General features: G+C 42.2%; 1 protein-coding gene across 7 annotated transcripts in view; it reads left to right on the top strand.

The window, feature by feature from the left end:
• Positions 1 to 16,407, top strand: part of plekha7b (pleckstrin homology domain containing, family A member 7b) — a 273,942-nt gene that overhangs the window by 68,229 nt on the left and 189,306 nt on the right. The window contains exon 1 of one of the 7 annotated variants that reach the window (XM_034191286.1): positions 14,064 to 14,403. The exons of the other annotated variants lie outside the window; for them this stretch is intronic. The gene's annotated coding sequence lies outside the window, so the exon portion shown is untranslated. Of the gene's footprint in view, positions 1 to 14,063; positions 14,404 to 16,407 lie in introns of those variants that run through there. 7 annotated transcript variants of the gene reach the window in all.

The following is a 16,407-nucleotide window of genomic DNA, read 5'->3' as shown; positions in this document are numbered from 1 at the left end:
TCCCCGTTCGAAGTGTGTTTGGGGTACCAGCCCCCATTGTTTCCGGCTGTGGAGGGAGAGGTCGGGGTTCCCTCGGTCCAGGCCCACCTCAGGAGGTGCCGTCGGGTGTGGCGAACAGCCCGCTCTGCCCTGCTGAAAGCCCGGACGCGGGCGAAGAACCATGCAGACCACCGACGCGCCCCGGCCCCTGAATACCAGCCCGGGCAGGAGGTCTGGCTGTCAACCAAGAACATCCCGCTTAACACGGAGTCACCAAAACTGATGGACAGATATATCGGACCATTCAAGATTGCCAAAATCATCAGTCCAGCCGCAGTGAAGCTGAAACTCCCTGCTTCACTGCGGATCCATCCAGTTTTTCATGTCTCCAAGCTTAAACCATATCACACCTCAGACCTTTGCACCCCCGGACCAGCACTGCCTCCTGCCCGCATCATCGACGGCGAGCCTGCATGGACAGTCCGCAGGCTTCTACATGATCATTAAATGACTTGATTTGGGGAGAATGGGACCCCCACCCCACCCCCTCCACCAAGGGTCTTGTAGCAAAAAAACAACCTTGCAACTTCAGGGAGGCTGACCCGGTGTCCTTTGAACGAAAGTCTCAGGTCTCTTAAGAAACACAAACTGCTTTATGGCATTACAGCAACACACACACTGGCTTGCAAAAGTATTCAGCCCCTTGGTATTTCACACAATTTAATTTGTTTATGGCATTTCAAATACAAAAAGTAAATCAGGCTTCTCAATATAAAAATTTCTACAATTATCTTCCTTAGACTCAAACTGAAATAAATCTCTACAATGTTGTATGGGCCGCCAGAAGAGGAGGTACTGCTGGCCAACGCCAGAGGTGATTTTGGTTTATCTATTGACCGTTCATTTACACCCCCTGTTGTGGGTCCGTGCATTACACTTTCCCCAACATACAACTTGATATAAATTAATTAAAAATATAAAAGCCAAGATGATGGGTTGCATAAGTAATCAGCCGCCTTAGTATAATACCTGTAAATAATCAGTTTAATTGCCAGTTTTCTTCAGACAAGTCAGGGGATGGATACATGAACATTTTCCATTTTCCTGAATATGTCTTGAACTTTATTTACATCAGTTATGAAGAAATACAAACAGTATGACACTCTACGGTAAATCTGTGTGGAGTAGACAGTTCTCAAAAACTGAGTGACTGTGCAAGAAGAAGAGTGAGGAAAGCCACCAAGGCAACCAGACAACCCAGAAGAATTTACAGGCTTCTGTGACTGGAGAAATTGTGCACAATGCAAGTTTTGCATTGTGTATCCCTAGTTATTAGGGCTGCAGCTATTGATTATTTTTGTAATCGAGTATTCTATCGATTATTCTGGTAATTAATCGAGTAATCGGATTAAAAAGTACGTTTTGCTGAAATGAGGATGGGATGCGGCTTTCTGTTCTGCTTTTTTTTTTTTCCCTAACTTGTAAAATGTAACCATTTGGAGTTGTTTTTTTTTTTTTTTTGTAAGGTTGTTCGACTGGATCCCTACGTGATTTTTTTTTTATTTTTTTTATCCCTGTTTCTCTGCGATTCAGCAGATGCATTTCAGCAGGAGGTTGAACATGCAAGCCTCGCAGTTTTTTTTTAAGTTACCGTGTCTGTGAAGCATTGTGTGTTGCCCAGAAAAAGCGAAACACTTAGTGCAAGTCTGAACAGCAGCCGGCTTCTACTGTGGGTACCCAGCCGTCGGGTCAATAGTCACTCACCACGTCGAGCAGACCATGTGTTTTTTAATAATAGACAAACACACTGCTTCGCTTTAAATGTGCAGTAAGTCTATTTCAGATGATCAGTGTGGACCCTCTCGTGTCGCATTGTAAAGCGGTAGCTTTAAGGGCTAAATTATTAGCTGTTACACGGCCTGAGCGCATGCTCTAGTCTTCTTCTGTTGTTTTTCTGGGGACATTACGGCACCACACACAGGCCTGGCATATGTACTACAATGTTTAAAGGAAGCATCGAGGCGCAGAATTTGCCTCGATCATTTTTTGTAATCGAATTATTCAAGTAATCGTTTCAGCCCTACTGGTTATACAGCTTCATGATGAAGTGAAGGATTTTCTTAAAATGAAGACCTGAAAGTTCAGCTACAATTTGCCAGAAGGTACATCTGAGATACAAGCCTAGATTTAATGTTTTGCTGAAAGAAACCCCTCCTCTGTACCACTTCATTGTGTGTTTGTGTAAGGTCTACATGGTTATGACAAAAGATGTAGAGAAAGTGTGAAAGGAGTGTTCATAAACTTTTTGCGATTGAATATTTTACATTTTCTTGGGTTCCTACTTCTTATGTGTTTTTCACAATTCATACTTTAATTCATGATTTATTTACCAAGATTTATTTCTGGTTTTGTTGATCAGTTTCTTAAACTGTGTTTTAACTGAACAGTTATTTGTTTTGTCAGGTTTGAATGACTTCAGTTCTGAACAGTAACAGAGTAGCATTGCAAGTTTAACACTATAATGTCGTACGTATCATTTTTTGATACATACGTTTCTTGGGACAGGCATTATAGGGTTACGTATTGCTGAATAAAATGCTGTGCATTGAACTTGTCTGTGTTCGGTTTTAATTGAATAAATTTAATTAAAATTAAATAATTTACTTCAGTGGGGCAGCACGGTGGCTTAGTGGTTAGCACTGTTGCCTCACAGCACGAAGGTCGTGGGTTCAATTCCCGTGGCCTTTCTGTTTTGAGTTTGCTACATATTTTATAAACAGTACCCAATCTAGAGCCTGTGGGTCCTCACGGCAGCACACTAGTTAACTATTATTACACTAATTAAATACAATGCCAATTTTGAACATTGATAATTGAAAATTCTCTGATTTTAGTTTCTTAAATGTCTTCTTTTTTTTTCTTTCTTTACTCTTCTGTGATGATAAACTGAATACCTTTAGGTTGTGGACAAATAGGGGTGGGAATGGAGAATTGTTCTAATTAAGAACCAGTTCAAAATTTTTCAGTGTATCATGATTGTGTACCTCAGATGTTATCAGTTACTATCTTGATGTCAAACTGCTTTGGGTAACAAAGATAACAACTATACTGAGACTGAAATTGTGTGTAGGCCTGCATATTTCCACACAGAAAATGCATGAGGAATCAATAACAGTTTCTGTAACCCGAAATGGCTTGAAACAAATGCTGAACTCTGACACAGGCTTTCAAAAGGTTTTACTGAAAATACTTGCAGGGTTCAACACACAAGAAGGCAGTCAATTATCAGCAACAGTAACCAAAACATGAGGCAAAAGGCGGGGTCCAGAAAACAGGCTGAGAGTCAAAAAACACGGCAGGGCTAAGAAAAAAACACAAGACAAAAACTCAGAGGACAGCCTGGAAGCGAAGGCGGTGAAGCACAACAATCTGGTGGAGAGAAGAGGGAAAAGAATAAATACAGGACGTGATGAGCAGGAGATGAGACAGGTGTGAGAGAAAGATCTAGAGCAGGACGTGGATAACAACCCGTCCAACACCAAGCTCCCAAGTGAAAGACGAGAACGCATTGACACAAACACCAAAAATAAAATAAAAGACACTTCACAAAACAATCCAAAAATACCAATCCTGACAACAACAGGATCAATAAAGAATCACATTGTATTGCTGTAGATAAAGTCTCATCCATTCCCATCTTTATGGACATAAGACTTTTGAGGATATTATCTTGGGCTTTGGGAAATGCTTATCAACATTTTCACTATTTTATGGCATTTTATGGACCAAGCAGTTAATGGATTAATGGAACAAATAATCATCAGATTAATCCAGTAGGAAAATAGTCATTACCTACAGTCCTAGTTTTCTTGATGGTTCGAATTTTGTGAAGATACATTTTGTCAACACTTTTTTGGTGCTGAGCTGCTGTTGAGTTGCTGCTTTACTGAGGTTTCTTGGGAATAGAGACAGTGAGCCATATGTTACATAGACTATAAGTTTCCACTCTATGCAGTTGTCATTTTTACACGCCTACATCCTCTGAAATGTGTGTGTGATTGTCTAAATCTGAGGTGTGATCAAGCACAGCACTGGCCCATTTATATTGTCTGGCACCAGAAAGTGTTTGCATGGCGGGTCTACAGCACATACATTCTGCACACAGGGATACGCAATTGGGCATCATAGGAATGTCACATGAATTGAATACAAAAAGTAACAATGAAATTAAAGTAATAACTAATGGGAAAAACTTCAGTAACTGGTTTGTACCGTATTTTAATGCCTCCTCCGTATGGTTAGAGTGGAGAGGAAACGGGGGATTCAGTTTACACATGGGGCCTGGACTTTCAAGGTAGGTTGAAACAGAAATGTATAATACCAAATCAGAATACATTTGAACGGTCTGGAATAATTCTTTGAGGGATGTCTTAGAGGCTTCTCTCACTATTCTCCTTCCAGCACAGTCACTCACTTTTTGAGAACTTTCTACTTGACACAGATTTACCTTACAGAACCATATCATTTTCTGTTTGTTAATGAATTATGTAAATGAAGTTTAAGATACAGTTGTGCTCAAACGTTTACATACCCTGGCAGAATGTTTGCTGCTTTGGCCATTTTTAAGAGAATATGAATGACAACACAAAAACTTTTTTTTCACTCACGGTTAGTGGTTGGCTGAAGCCATTTATTGTCAAACAACTGTGTTTCCTCTTTTTAAATCAAAATGACAAGAGAACTACACAAATGACCCTGATCCAAACCCAGAAGAAGTTATAGGCTTATGTGGCTGTGATTGGAGAAATTATACAGTGCAAGCTTTGCATTTTGTATCACCAGTTGTCCATCTTCATGATGAAGTGATATAGAGGAGGATTTTCTTAAAAAGACCTGAAGGTTTAGCTACAAATTGCCAGAAGGTACATCTGAGATGCAAGCCTGGATTTGATCTGTTTCGGTGAAAGAAAATCCTTCTCTGCTCTACTCCACTATGAAGCTAAGAGTAGTGATGCAAAATGCAAAGCCTGCACTGTGCACAATTTCTCCAATCACAGCCACATAAGCCCATAACTTCTCCTGGGTTGTCAGGGTGTCTTGGTGGCTTTCCAAGACATATTCAGTGGCAGCTTTACCATCAGAGATCCTCATCCAAAACTACCACTAAAGACTCCAAGCTGTCGTTGATGTTAAAGGGGCAATACACAGTATTAAGAACAGGGGTATGTAAACTTTGGATCCGGATCATTTGGGTAGTTCTCTTGTCATTTTGAGTTAAAAAGAGGAAACACAGTTGCATGACAATAACTGGCTTCACCCAACCACTAACCATGAGTGAAAAAAAGTTTTTGTGTTGTCATTCATATTCTCTTAAAAATGGCCAAAAAAGCAAAAATTCTGCCAGGGTATGTAAACTTTTGAGCACAACTGTATATCCAGTGATTTGGAAATGTTCATGTTTCCATCCCCTGACTTGTCTCAAGAACACTCACTGGAAAAGTGATGAAGTGATGATGCTTACATTTAGAACAAGAGCAATCAGAGATTTCTGACGTCTGCCAGTCCGGATCTGGATCACCTCCATAATCTAATGGAGTCTTCCATGCACTAATGCCTATCTGTGGTGCAAATTTAATAAGAATCTGTGAAGTAGTTTTGAAGAAATCCTTCAAAGCCTATATAAAGTGAAATAATGATCCAGAATCCGGATCCAGATCCACACCACCTCCAAAATTCAGTGGAGTCTTCTATGCCCAAATATATATCTGTGGTGCAAATTTGGTGAGAATCCATGAAGTATGTTGGGAAAGTGTAGTGACACGGACCCACAACAGGGGGCGTAAATGAACGGACAATTAAAGAGTCGAATATGAACACTTTACTGTTGTGAATGAGCACAACCACAATATAGAGGAATGTGAAATTTTGCAAACAGTCAATCACAAGGGTGACGTGTGGGCAGGCTCGAGGATAGAAGACGTCTGTCCTGAGAAGAACCGGAACCACACGATTTCCTCCGCCACCGAACCCGGAGAATACTGGAGCCGCCAAGTCCCGACTCCCCAGGTGGCCACCGTCTCCGAATGTCGGATCTGGTACTGCTGGCAAGGAGCAGAAACAATAAGATGTGGGTGTGTGCACACCCAGTAACAACAATGGTGGAGATTCCACCTCCACCTCTCATCCACACTCGTGCAGCTCCTGTCACACAGCACTTATCTGGTGGGGTGTAAAGCGAAGCTGTCGCCGGTCACGCCAATCTCCAGATAATGCACTCCACAGGAAAAACAGCTGCAAAAATGAGTTTACTAAACACAGTTAGTTATACGGCTGAGATTATTACCTTCACAGGTCGATGATATCTCGGCAATGAGGTGGAGATGACGTCCGGGTTTTATGGAGTGAGATGATGTAGTGTAGATGGGTGACAGCTGTCAAGAGATAATGAGTGACAGCTGTCACCCCCGGCTGTTTCCGTGGCGGCAGCGCCCTCTCGTGCCTGAAGCCCGCACTTCAGGCAGGGCGCCCTCTGGTGGTGGGCCAGCAGTACCTCCTCTTCTGGCGGCCCACACAACAAAGTAGAGTTGACGTAATCCTTTGAAGTATATATAAAGTGAAATCTTGATCTAGAATCTAAATCTGGATCTCGATCTGGATCACCTCCAAAATACAGTGGAGTCTTCTGTGCCTTAATATCTATCTCTGTTGAAATTTGGTGAGAATCCATGAGGTAGTTTTGAGATAATCCTTTAAAGCGTATATAAAGTGAAATCTTGATCCAGACTCTGGATTCAGATCTGGATAACCTCCAAAATTTAATGGAGTCTTCCATGGCCTAATATCTGTCCGTGGTGAAAATTTGGTGAGAATCCGTGAAGTAGTTTTGACGTAATCCTTCAAAGATTAAATAGAGTGAAATCTGATCCAGAATGTGGATCCGGATCTGCCTAACCTCAAAATTCAGTGGAGTCTTCCATGCCCTAATATCTATCTGTGGTGCACATTTGGTGAGAATCTGTGAAGTAGTTTTGACGTAATTCTTCAAAGCGTATATAAAGAGAAATCTTGATCCAGAATCCGGATTATGATCCAGATCACCTCCAAAATTTAATGGAGTCTTTCATGGCCTAATATGTATCTGTGTTAAAAATTTTGTCAAAATCCATGCAGTAGTTTTGATGTAATCCTGCTAACAGTAATCCTTCAAGAGTATATTAAGTGAAACTTGACCAGAATGCGGATCCGGATCAACTCCAAAATTTAATGGGTAGTTCTGACGTAATCCAGGCTAACAGTCAGACAGACAGACAGACAGACAATTAAAAGCAGGTGATTTTATTACGTCCTTGGTGGACAAAATAAATTGCCCCATGCCCCATCTTTTTTTGAGTTGCAGGACGTAAATGCAGGAATGGATGTATATTAACAAATTAAGTAAGGGTGGAGCTATCGAATATTTTGGAATTGAGTGTTCCATCGATTATTTGGACAAAAAGTACTTTTGCATTTTTAAACAAGAATATCAGTAGTGCCAGAGGCAGCCAGTCTGCTCTGTACAAGCTTGATCCTGTCATATCTCAGAAGCTAAGCAGAGTGGGTCTTGGTTGTATTTGGATGGGAGATCTCTTGGGAACACCAGAGACTGTGTGTTTCTGCAGGTAAAACTGGATTTGCGTCAGGAACAGCATCCGGTGTAAAACCTGTGCCAAATCCCAATGTGGATCTGTGCTGCATCCACTGTGGTTTCTCTTTCTCTATCAAATCAAATCAATTTCATTTATATAGCGCCAAATCACAACAAACAGTTGCCCCAAGGTGCTTCATATTGCAAGGCAAAGCCATACAATAATTACAGAAAAACCCCAACTGTCAAAATGACCCCCTGTGAGCAAGCACTTGGCGACAGTGAGAAGGAAAAACTCACTTTTAACAGGAAGAAACCTCCAGCAGAACCAGGCTCAGGGAGGGGCAGTCTTCTGCTGGGACTGGTTGGGGCTGAGGGAGAGAACCAGGAAAAAGACATGCTGTGGAGGGGAGCAGAGATCAATCACTAATGATTAAATGCAGAGTGGTGCATACAGAGCAAAAAGAGAAAGAAACACTCAGTGCATCATGGGAACCACCCAGCAGTCTAAGTCTATAGCAGCATAACTAAGGGATGGTTCAGGGTCACCTGATCCAGCCCTAACTATAAGCTTTAGCAAAAAGGAAAGTTTTAAGCCTAATCTTAAAAGTAGAGAGGGTGTCTGTCTCCCTGATCTGAATTGGGAGCTGGTTCCAGAGGAGAGGAGCCTGAAAGCTGAAGGCTCTGCCTCCCATTCTACTCTTACAAACCCTAGGAACTACAAGTAAGCCTGCAGTCTGAGAGCGAAGCGCTCTATTGGGGTAATATGGTACTATGAGGTCCCTAAGATAAGATGGGACCTGATTATTCAAAACCTTATAAGTAAGAAGAAGAATTTTAAATTCTATTCTAGAATTAACAGGAAGCGAATGAAGAGAAGCCAATATGGGTGAGATATGCTCTCTCCTTCTAGTCCCTGTCAGTACTCTAGCTGCAGCATTTTGAATTAACTGAAGGCTTTTCAGGGAACTTATAGGACAACCTGATAATAATGAATTACAATAGTCCAGCCTAGAGGAAATAAATGCATGAATTAGTTTTTCAGCATCACTCTGAGACAAGACCTTTCTAATTTTAGAGATATTGCGCAAATGCAAAAAAGCAGTCCTACATACTTGTTTAATATGCGCATTGAATGACATATCCTGATCAAAAATGACTCCAAGATTTCTCACAGTATTAATAGAGGTCACGGTAATGCCATCCAAAGTAAGGATCTGGTTAGACACCATGTTTCTAAGATTTGTGGGGCCAAGTACAATAACTTCAGTTTTTTCTGAATTTAAAAGCAGGAAATTAGAGGTCATCCATGTCTTTATGTCTGTAAGACAATCCTGCAGTTTAGCTAATTGGTGTGTGTCCTCTAGCTTCATGGATAGATAAAGCTGAGTATCATCTGCGTAACAATGAAAATTTAAGCAATGCTTTCTAATAATACTGCCTAAGGGAAGCATGTATAAAGTGAATAAAATTGGTCCTAGCACAGAACCTTGTGGAACTCCATAATTAACCTTAGTCTGTGAAGAAGATTCCCCATTTACATGAACAAATTGTAATCTATTAGATAAATATGATTCAAACCACCGCAGCGCAGTGCCTTTAATACCTATGGCATGCTCTAATCTCTGTAATAAAATTTTATGGTCAACAGTATCAAAAGCAGCACTGAGGTCTAACAGAACAAGCACAGAGATGAGTCCACTGTCTGAGGCCATAAGAAGATCATTTGTAACCTTCACTAATGCTGTTTCTGTACTATGATGAATTCTAAACCCTGACTGAAACTCTTCAAATAGACCATTCCTCTGCAGATGATCAGTTAGCTGTTTTACAACTACCCTTTCAAGAATTTTTGAGAGAAAAGGAAGGTTGGAGATTGGCCTATAATTAGCTAAGATAGCTGGGTCAAGTGATGGCTTTTTAAGTAATGGTTTAATTACTGCCACCTTAAAAACCTGTGGTACATAGCCAACTAATAAAGACAGATTGATCATATTTAAGATCGAAGCATTAATTAATCGTAGGGCTTCCTTGAGCAGCCTGGTAAGAATGTGGTCTAATATACATGTTGATGGTTTGGAGGAAGTAACTAATGAAAATAACTCAGACAGAACAATCGGAGAGAAAGCGTCTAACCAAATACCGGCATCACTGAAAGCAGCCAAAGAGAATGATATGTCTTTGGGATGGTTATGAGTAATTTTTTCTCTAATAGTTAAAATTGTATTAGCAAAGAAAGTCATGAAGTCAATACTAGTTAAAGTTAAAGGAATACTTGGCTCAATAGAGCTCTGACTCTTTGTCAGCCTGGCTACAGTGCTGAAAAGAACCCTGGGGTTGTTCTTATTTTCTTCAATTAGTGATGAGTAGTAAGATGTCCTAGCTTTACGGAGGGCTTTTTTATAGAGCAACAGACTCTTTTTCCAGGCTAAGTGAAGATCTTCTAAATTAGTGAGACACCATTTCCTCTACAACTTATGGGTTATCTGCTTTAAGCTGCGAGTTTGTGAGTTATACCACGGAGTCAGGCACTTCTGATTTAAGGCTCTCTTTTTTAGAGGAGCTACAGCATCCAAAGTTGTCCTCAATGAGGATATAAAACTACTGACGAGATAATCTATCTCACTCACAGAGTTTAGGTAGCTACTCTGCCCTGTGTTGGTATATGGCATTGGAGAACATAAAGAAGGAATCATATCCTTAAACGTAGTTACAGCGCTTTCTGAAAGACTTCTACTGTAATGAAACTTATTCCCCACTGCTGGGTAGTCCATCAGAGTAAATGTAAATGTCATTAAGAAATGATCAGACAGAAGGGGGTTTTCAGGGAATACTGTTAAGTCTTCAATTTCCATACCATAAGTCAGAACAAGATCTAAGGTATGATTAAAGTGGTGGGTGGACTCATTTTAATTTTGAGCAAAGCCAGTTGAGTCTAACAATAGATTAAATGCAGTGCTGAGGCTGTCATTCTCAGCATCTGTGTGGATGTTAAAATCGCCCACTATAATTATCTTATCTGAGCTAAGCACTAAATCAGACAAAAGGTCCGAAAATTCACAGAGAAACTCACAGTAACAACCAGGAGGACGATAGATAACAACATATAAAACTGGTTTTTGGGACTTCCAATTTGGATGGACAAGACTAAGAGACAAGCTTTCAAATTAATTAAAGCTCTGTCTGGGTTTTTGATTAATTAATAAGCTGGAGTGGAAGATTGCTGCTAATCCTCCGCCTCGGCCCGTGCTACGAGCATTCTGGCAGTTAGTGTGACTCGGGGGTGTTGACTCATTTAAACTAACCTTCATCCTGCTGTAACCAGGTTTCTGTAAGGCAGAATAAATCAATATGTTGATCAATTATTATATCATTTACTAACAGGGACTTAGAAGAGAGAGATCTAATGTTTAATAGACCACATTTAACTGTTTTGCAGTTAAATGTGGTGTCTGTGGTGCAGTTGAAGGTGCTATATTATTTTTTCTTTTTGAATTTTTATACTTAAATAGATTTTTACTGGTTGTTGGTGGTCTGGGAGCAGGCACTGTCTCTGCGGGGATGGGGTAATGAGGGGATGGCAGGGATAGAGAAGCTGCAGAGAGACTACAACTCTGCTTCCTGGTCCCAACCCTGGATAGTCACGGTTTGGAGGATTTAAGAAAATTGGCCAGATTTCTAGAAATGAGAGCTGCTCCATCCAAAGTGGGATGGATGCCGTCTCTCCTAACAAGACCAGGTTTTCCCCAGAAGCTTTGCCAATTATCTATGAAGCCCACCTCATTGTTTGGACACCACTCAGACAGCCAGCGATTCAAGGAGAACATGCGGCTAAACATGTCACTCCCGGTCTGACTGGGGAGGGGCCCAGAGAAAACTACAGAGTCCGACATTGTTTTTGCAAAGTTACACACCAATTCAATGTTAATTTTAATGACCTCCGATTGGCGTAACCGGGTGTCATTACTGCCGACGTGAATTACAATCTTACCAAATTTACGCTTAGCCTTAGCCAGCAGTTTCAAATTTCCTTCAATGTCGCCTGCTCTGGCCCCCGGAAGACAATTGACTATGGTTGCTGGTGTCGCTAACTTCACATTTCTCAAAACAGAGTCGCCAATAACCAGAGTTTGATCCTCGGTGGGTGTGTCGCCGAGTGGGGAAAAACGGTTAGAGATGTGAACGGGTTGGCAGTGTACACGGGGCTTCTGTTTAGGACTACGCTTCCTCCTCACAGTCACCCAGTCGGCCTGCTTTCCCGGCTGCTCGGGATCTGCCTGAATGGAACTAACGGCAACTAAGCTACCTTGGTCCGCACCGACTACAGGGGCCTGGCTAGCTGTAGAATTTTCCAAGGTGCGGAGCCGAGTCTCCAATTCGCCCAGCCTGGCCTCCAAAGCTATGAATAAGCTACACTTATTACAAGTACCATTACTGCTAAAGGAGGCTGAGGAATAACTAAATATTTCACACCCAGAGCAGTAAAGTGTGGGAGAGACAGGAGAAGCCTCCATGCTAAACCGGCTAAGAGCTAGTGGCTGCGCTAAGCTAGCGGATTCCTAAAAACACGCAAAGTGAATAATGTGTAAATAATTTAGAGATGATTCAGCAGAGGGAGTGCTTTAGTTAAGGCATGTGAAGATTACACTGTGAAACAAATCGTTGTCTAGTTAACTAGATGAATCTAACTGCGCAGATTAAACAGCTAACAGATATAGCAAAACACTGCTGTGCTCCGGAACAGGAAGTGATACAATACCGCAGTGAGAGCCAACCACCATCTATACAAAAAAAAAAAAAACAGGAGCAGCTACCAACATCAATCGTGCCAGGGCTGCCCCTAAGGGCCCTTTCACACATAGTAACAAATGTGGTCAAATTACGCATGAATTGCGCATGAAGCAGGAACTGTATGCAATACGTGTACAATCAGAGCTGTCTCTAATGCCTTGTACACCTGTTGCTACAACTATTTGCTCACTCCAGTGGCTGAAAGACAGAGTGTGCCCTGTGAGAGCCCATTTGATTCCTCTCGCGGCAGGTGTCGGCCAAATTCCAGGTGACACACACAAACATCTACACTGTTCGCTTGGCACTTAGAAGATGTGTGGCCATTCACGCTGTTAGCACGTAAACAATCAGCAGACCATCACTTTCGAGCTGGCAGTGAAATTTGTTTAAGTGCCCCCACAACTGTGAAGTTGGCAAGTACGCATGTGGTGTGCCAGAGTGTTGGCTCCCCCCCACAACATGTGTGCATGTGTTTCGCACACTCCCCCCAACACGTGCATGCAGGTGGTTCGCACGCCCCCTGCAGACGAGGCGCCTCTCATACCTTGGTCTGGATGGGGGTGTAGCTGGCTGCCAACAGCTGTTGAGACATCGCTGGTCCTGGACGTCACAACTGCAGAACACGTACCGTGTTTTGATGGACACGAACGTATGTGTGCTTGCTGTCTTCACAAAGAAATATGCCGTAACAAACGCTGTTTGGTCAGTTATCACGGCTCTTTTTATAAAAAAAATACATTTATCTGCTTGTTGATTTTAGCCATTGTTAGAAGACAGTGATTGTAGGGCAGTGGTAAAGTTTCCATCTGGTAACCAGAGGTTTTGTAAATTGCAGTTTCGAATCCTGTGAGTGGCATTTAATTTTTAATTAACCAGGGTTGTTTAACAACGGGGTTCTGTATTGCGTCCCCTTTTATTTATTATTTATATCAACCCAGTGATATTCACTGATTGGTTTTTATTTTTTGTTCTCCACATCAGCTGCGTGATGTGGTGCACCACGTCCCAGCTGCTCGCACTATGTTCCTGCCCACATGAGACTGTCGCGTGCATGACACCGTCGCAGCGAGTTCGTTCACGCCTGCCCGTCGGCTTGATGTTTTCGTGGTTCGCTCATGCAGGCTGTTCCTCCGTGATTCGCTCTGATTTGTACTTATTCGTGCTATGTGTGAAGGGGCCCTAAGCAGTGGCACAATGGAGCTTCACTGGAATTAGAACTGGAACTATAACTTCATATACTCAAGTTTAAATTAAATGATAGGCTGTGATTGGTTGAATTTGTGGCTGCCTATGACATACCCATGAATAATCTGGACATGTAATCCAGTTTCTTTATAGAACTCTAGTTTGCTAGTTTGTGCTGAGATTTACACACTCACACACTCATCTTCAGCCACTGATCCAAAGATTAGATCGCAGGAGGCTGGAGCCTATTCCAGCAGTCACTGAGCATGAGGCAGGGTCCACCCCCCTAGATAGTACGCCAGTCTGTCGCATATAGACAACACATGCACACCCACACGCGCACCTACAAACAATTTAAACTTTCCAGTTCACCTAACCTGCATGTCTTTGAATGTGGGAGGAAGCTGGAGCACCCAGAGGGAACCCACGCAAACATGGGGAGAACATGTAAACTCCAGACAGAAAGGCCACAGGTGGGAATTGATCCCATGACCTTCTCATTGTGAGGCAACAGTGCTAACCACTAAACCATTGAGATTTAGTGCCGCCTAAATTGCAGTATGATCGTGTACACACCTCAAATGCATTTTGCACCACACGTTATTGTCTTACCTTTTCTTCTCCCTTCTTCATTATGTTCCCACCATTAAATTGAAGCAGTGGAGATTCCCTTCATCTTGTTTGAACTTTGTTATTCTTCTTTCCCTCTACAGCTCTGTAGCAGTCATAATTTCAGTTCTTCTGAGAATACAGCGATTGTTTTGTTACTTAATCCTCCTACACATGGGTGGACATGATTGAAGGAATTTAAGGCAGGGTTCTGGGTCAGTCAGATTCATTTGCAACTTGAGTGTCTCAAGGGAAGTGAAATACAAATTTAATCAAACAGCCTTTGGGAAAAGAAAAAAAATTGGAAATTTGCAGCTGTTCTTATGCAGGTTTCTGTGTGTCATAATGAATGTGCTTGATCTTGCTGCAGCACCCTGTTTTTAATCAAAAGGTCATCGAGTCTCAGCCCTCCCTGCTTCTCCTGCACTGAGATTTGCAGTTTGAACATTTCTCAGTACTTTGCATTTACGTCTGTTCAACATTACTCAGCAAAGCGATTCATTGTTTGTGGCTTTTTGATATTGTCTGAAATTTGTTTAGGTGATGAGACACAGTGTCTGTTATCTAGTGATAGGTTTTTATAGTGGGCAGTGTGGTGGCTTAGTGGTTAGCACAGTTGCCTCCCCAGCAAGAAGGTCATGGGATTGATTCTCACCTGTGGCCTGTCTGTATGGAGTTTGCATGTTCTCCCCACATTTGCATGCAGGTTAGGTGGATTGGAAACTTTAAATTGTCCATAGGTGTGTGTGCGGGTGTGAATAGGTTTGTGTTTGTCTATATGTGTACCCGGCCTCATGCCCTATGACTGCTGGGATAGGCTCCAGTCCACCGTGACTCTTAATTAGAGTAAGCAGTTTAAGTTAGTGTTAGCATTTGTAAAATAATGTCCAGTATGCTCCATTTGATACTGGCTGAGTAACTCTACTAGTCACAAACTAAATTGAACACTCAATTTATGAAATAAAAATGAATAATTCAGATGAAAAATCCAATATTTGCATTTTGTTAAATGGAGAAAAATGCAGTTTAAAATGGGGATTTAAGGGAAAAGACATTAGATAATGCACAGCCATCCATTTTCTGTACCCGCTTACTCCAAATGGGGGTTATTGGGGGTGGGGAGCACTGGAGCCTATCCCAGTGGTCATGGGGTGTGAGGTGGGGAACACCCTGGTCAGGATGCTTGTCTCTCGCAGGGTCACATACAGACAAACAAACACATTCACACCTGCATGCACACCTACGGGTCAATTTAAAGTTTCCATTTCACCTAACCTGCATGTCTTTGGATGTGGGAGGAAGCCGGAGCACCCGAATGGATCCCACACAGACATGGGAGAACATGCAAACTCCAGACAGAAAGACCTGGGATTCGATCCCATGACTTTTTTGATTACAAGTACGAGTAAATGAATACGGGATCAGGCCAATACCAATACTGGTTTCGGGATCGGTGCATCCCTACTTTGAAGTTATTGATTCCGGAAGGCTGAATTTTTTAATATCGTTCCAATTTTACATGTAAAAGGTGAAACTATCATGGTCTAATTAAGTTAATTCCAGAGCTATTTGGTATGTTTACAGTGTTGCTTGCTATGTATTATGCAATAAATAACATTCTATCATAAGAAGAACTTGGTGTTGGAGATTTTCTTATGTCTCTTAAGTTGTGTATTTAAAGAAGGCTGAAGTTGCAGGAAATGGCCTCCATTTGTACTTGAAACAGTCAATATGCAAGATCTTCCTCCTCTGGAGGACCTACTCCCCTGGCGCGTTGCACTTTGAACGCTGCCTCGGGTGATAATTGCCAACAGCACTGCTATACTAAAAATTTCTTTGGAGTCTCCTGGTTCGGGTACCCTGGGCGATGCTGTGGAGGTGCTGTGGGAGTATGGAATGTGGGGGACCCTTCTCAGGGCCATCCAATTTCTGAACTCACAAAGTAAGAGCTGTGTTCTGGTGTAACTGTTACACCGGCCCTCTGCAGTAAGTTGGACTCATTTTTGGTGGGGGTTGGCCTCCGCCAGGGCTGCTCCTTGTCACCAGTCCTGCTTGTGATTATCATGGACATGATATTGAGGCGTAATCGGGGGGAGGGGCTCTTCAGTTTGGTTGGCTCAGGGTCTCATCACTGCTTTTTGCAGATGACGTGGCCCTGTTGGTTTCATCAGCCTGTGATCTCCAGCACTCACTGGGTCGGTTCACAGTCTAGTGTGGAG

Source organism: Thalassophryne amazonica, chromosome 2 (genome assembly GCF_902500255.1).
Source record: "Thalassophryne amazonica chromosome 2, fThaAma1.1, whole genome shotgun sequence".
In the NCBI taxonomy this organism is placed as follows: domain Eukaryota; kingdom Metazoa; phylum Chordata; class Actinopteri; order Batrachoidiformes; family Batrachoididae; genus Thalassophryne; species Thalassophryne amazonica.
This window is presented reverse-complemented; position numbering and strand designations above follow the sequence as displayed.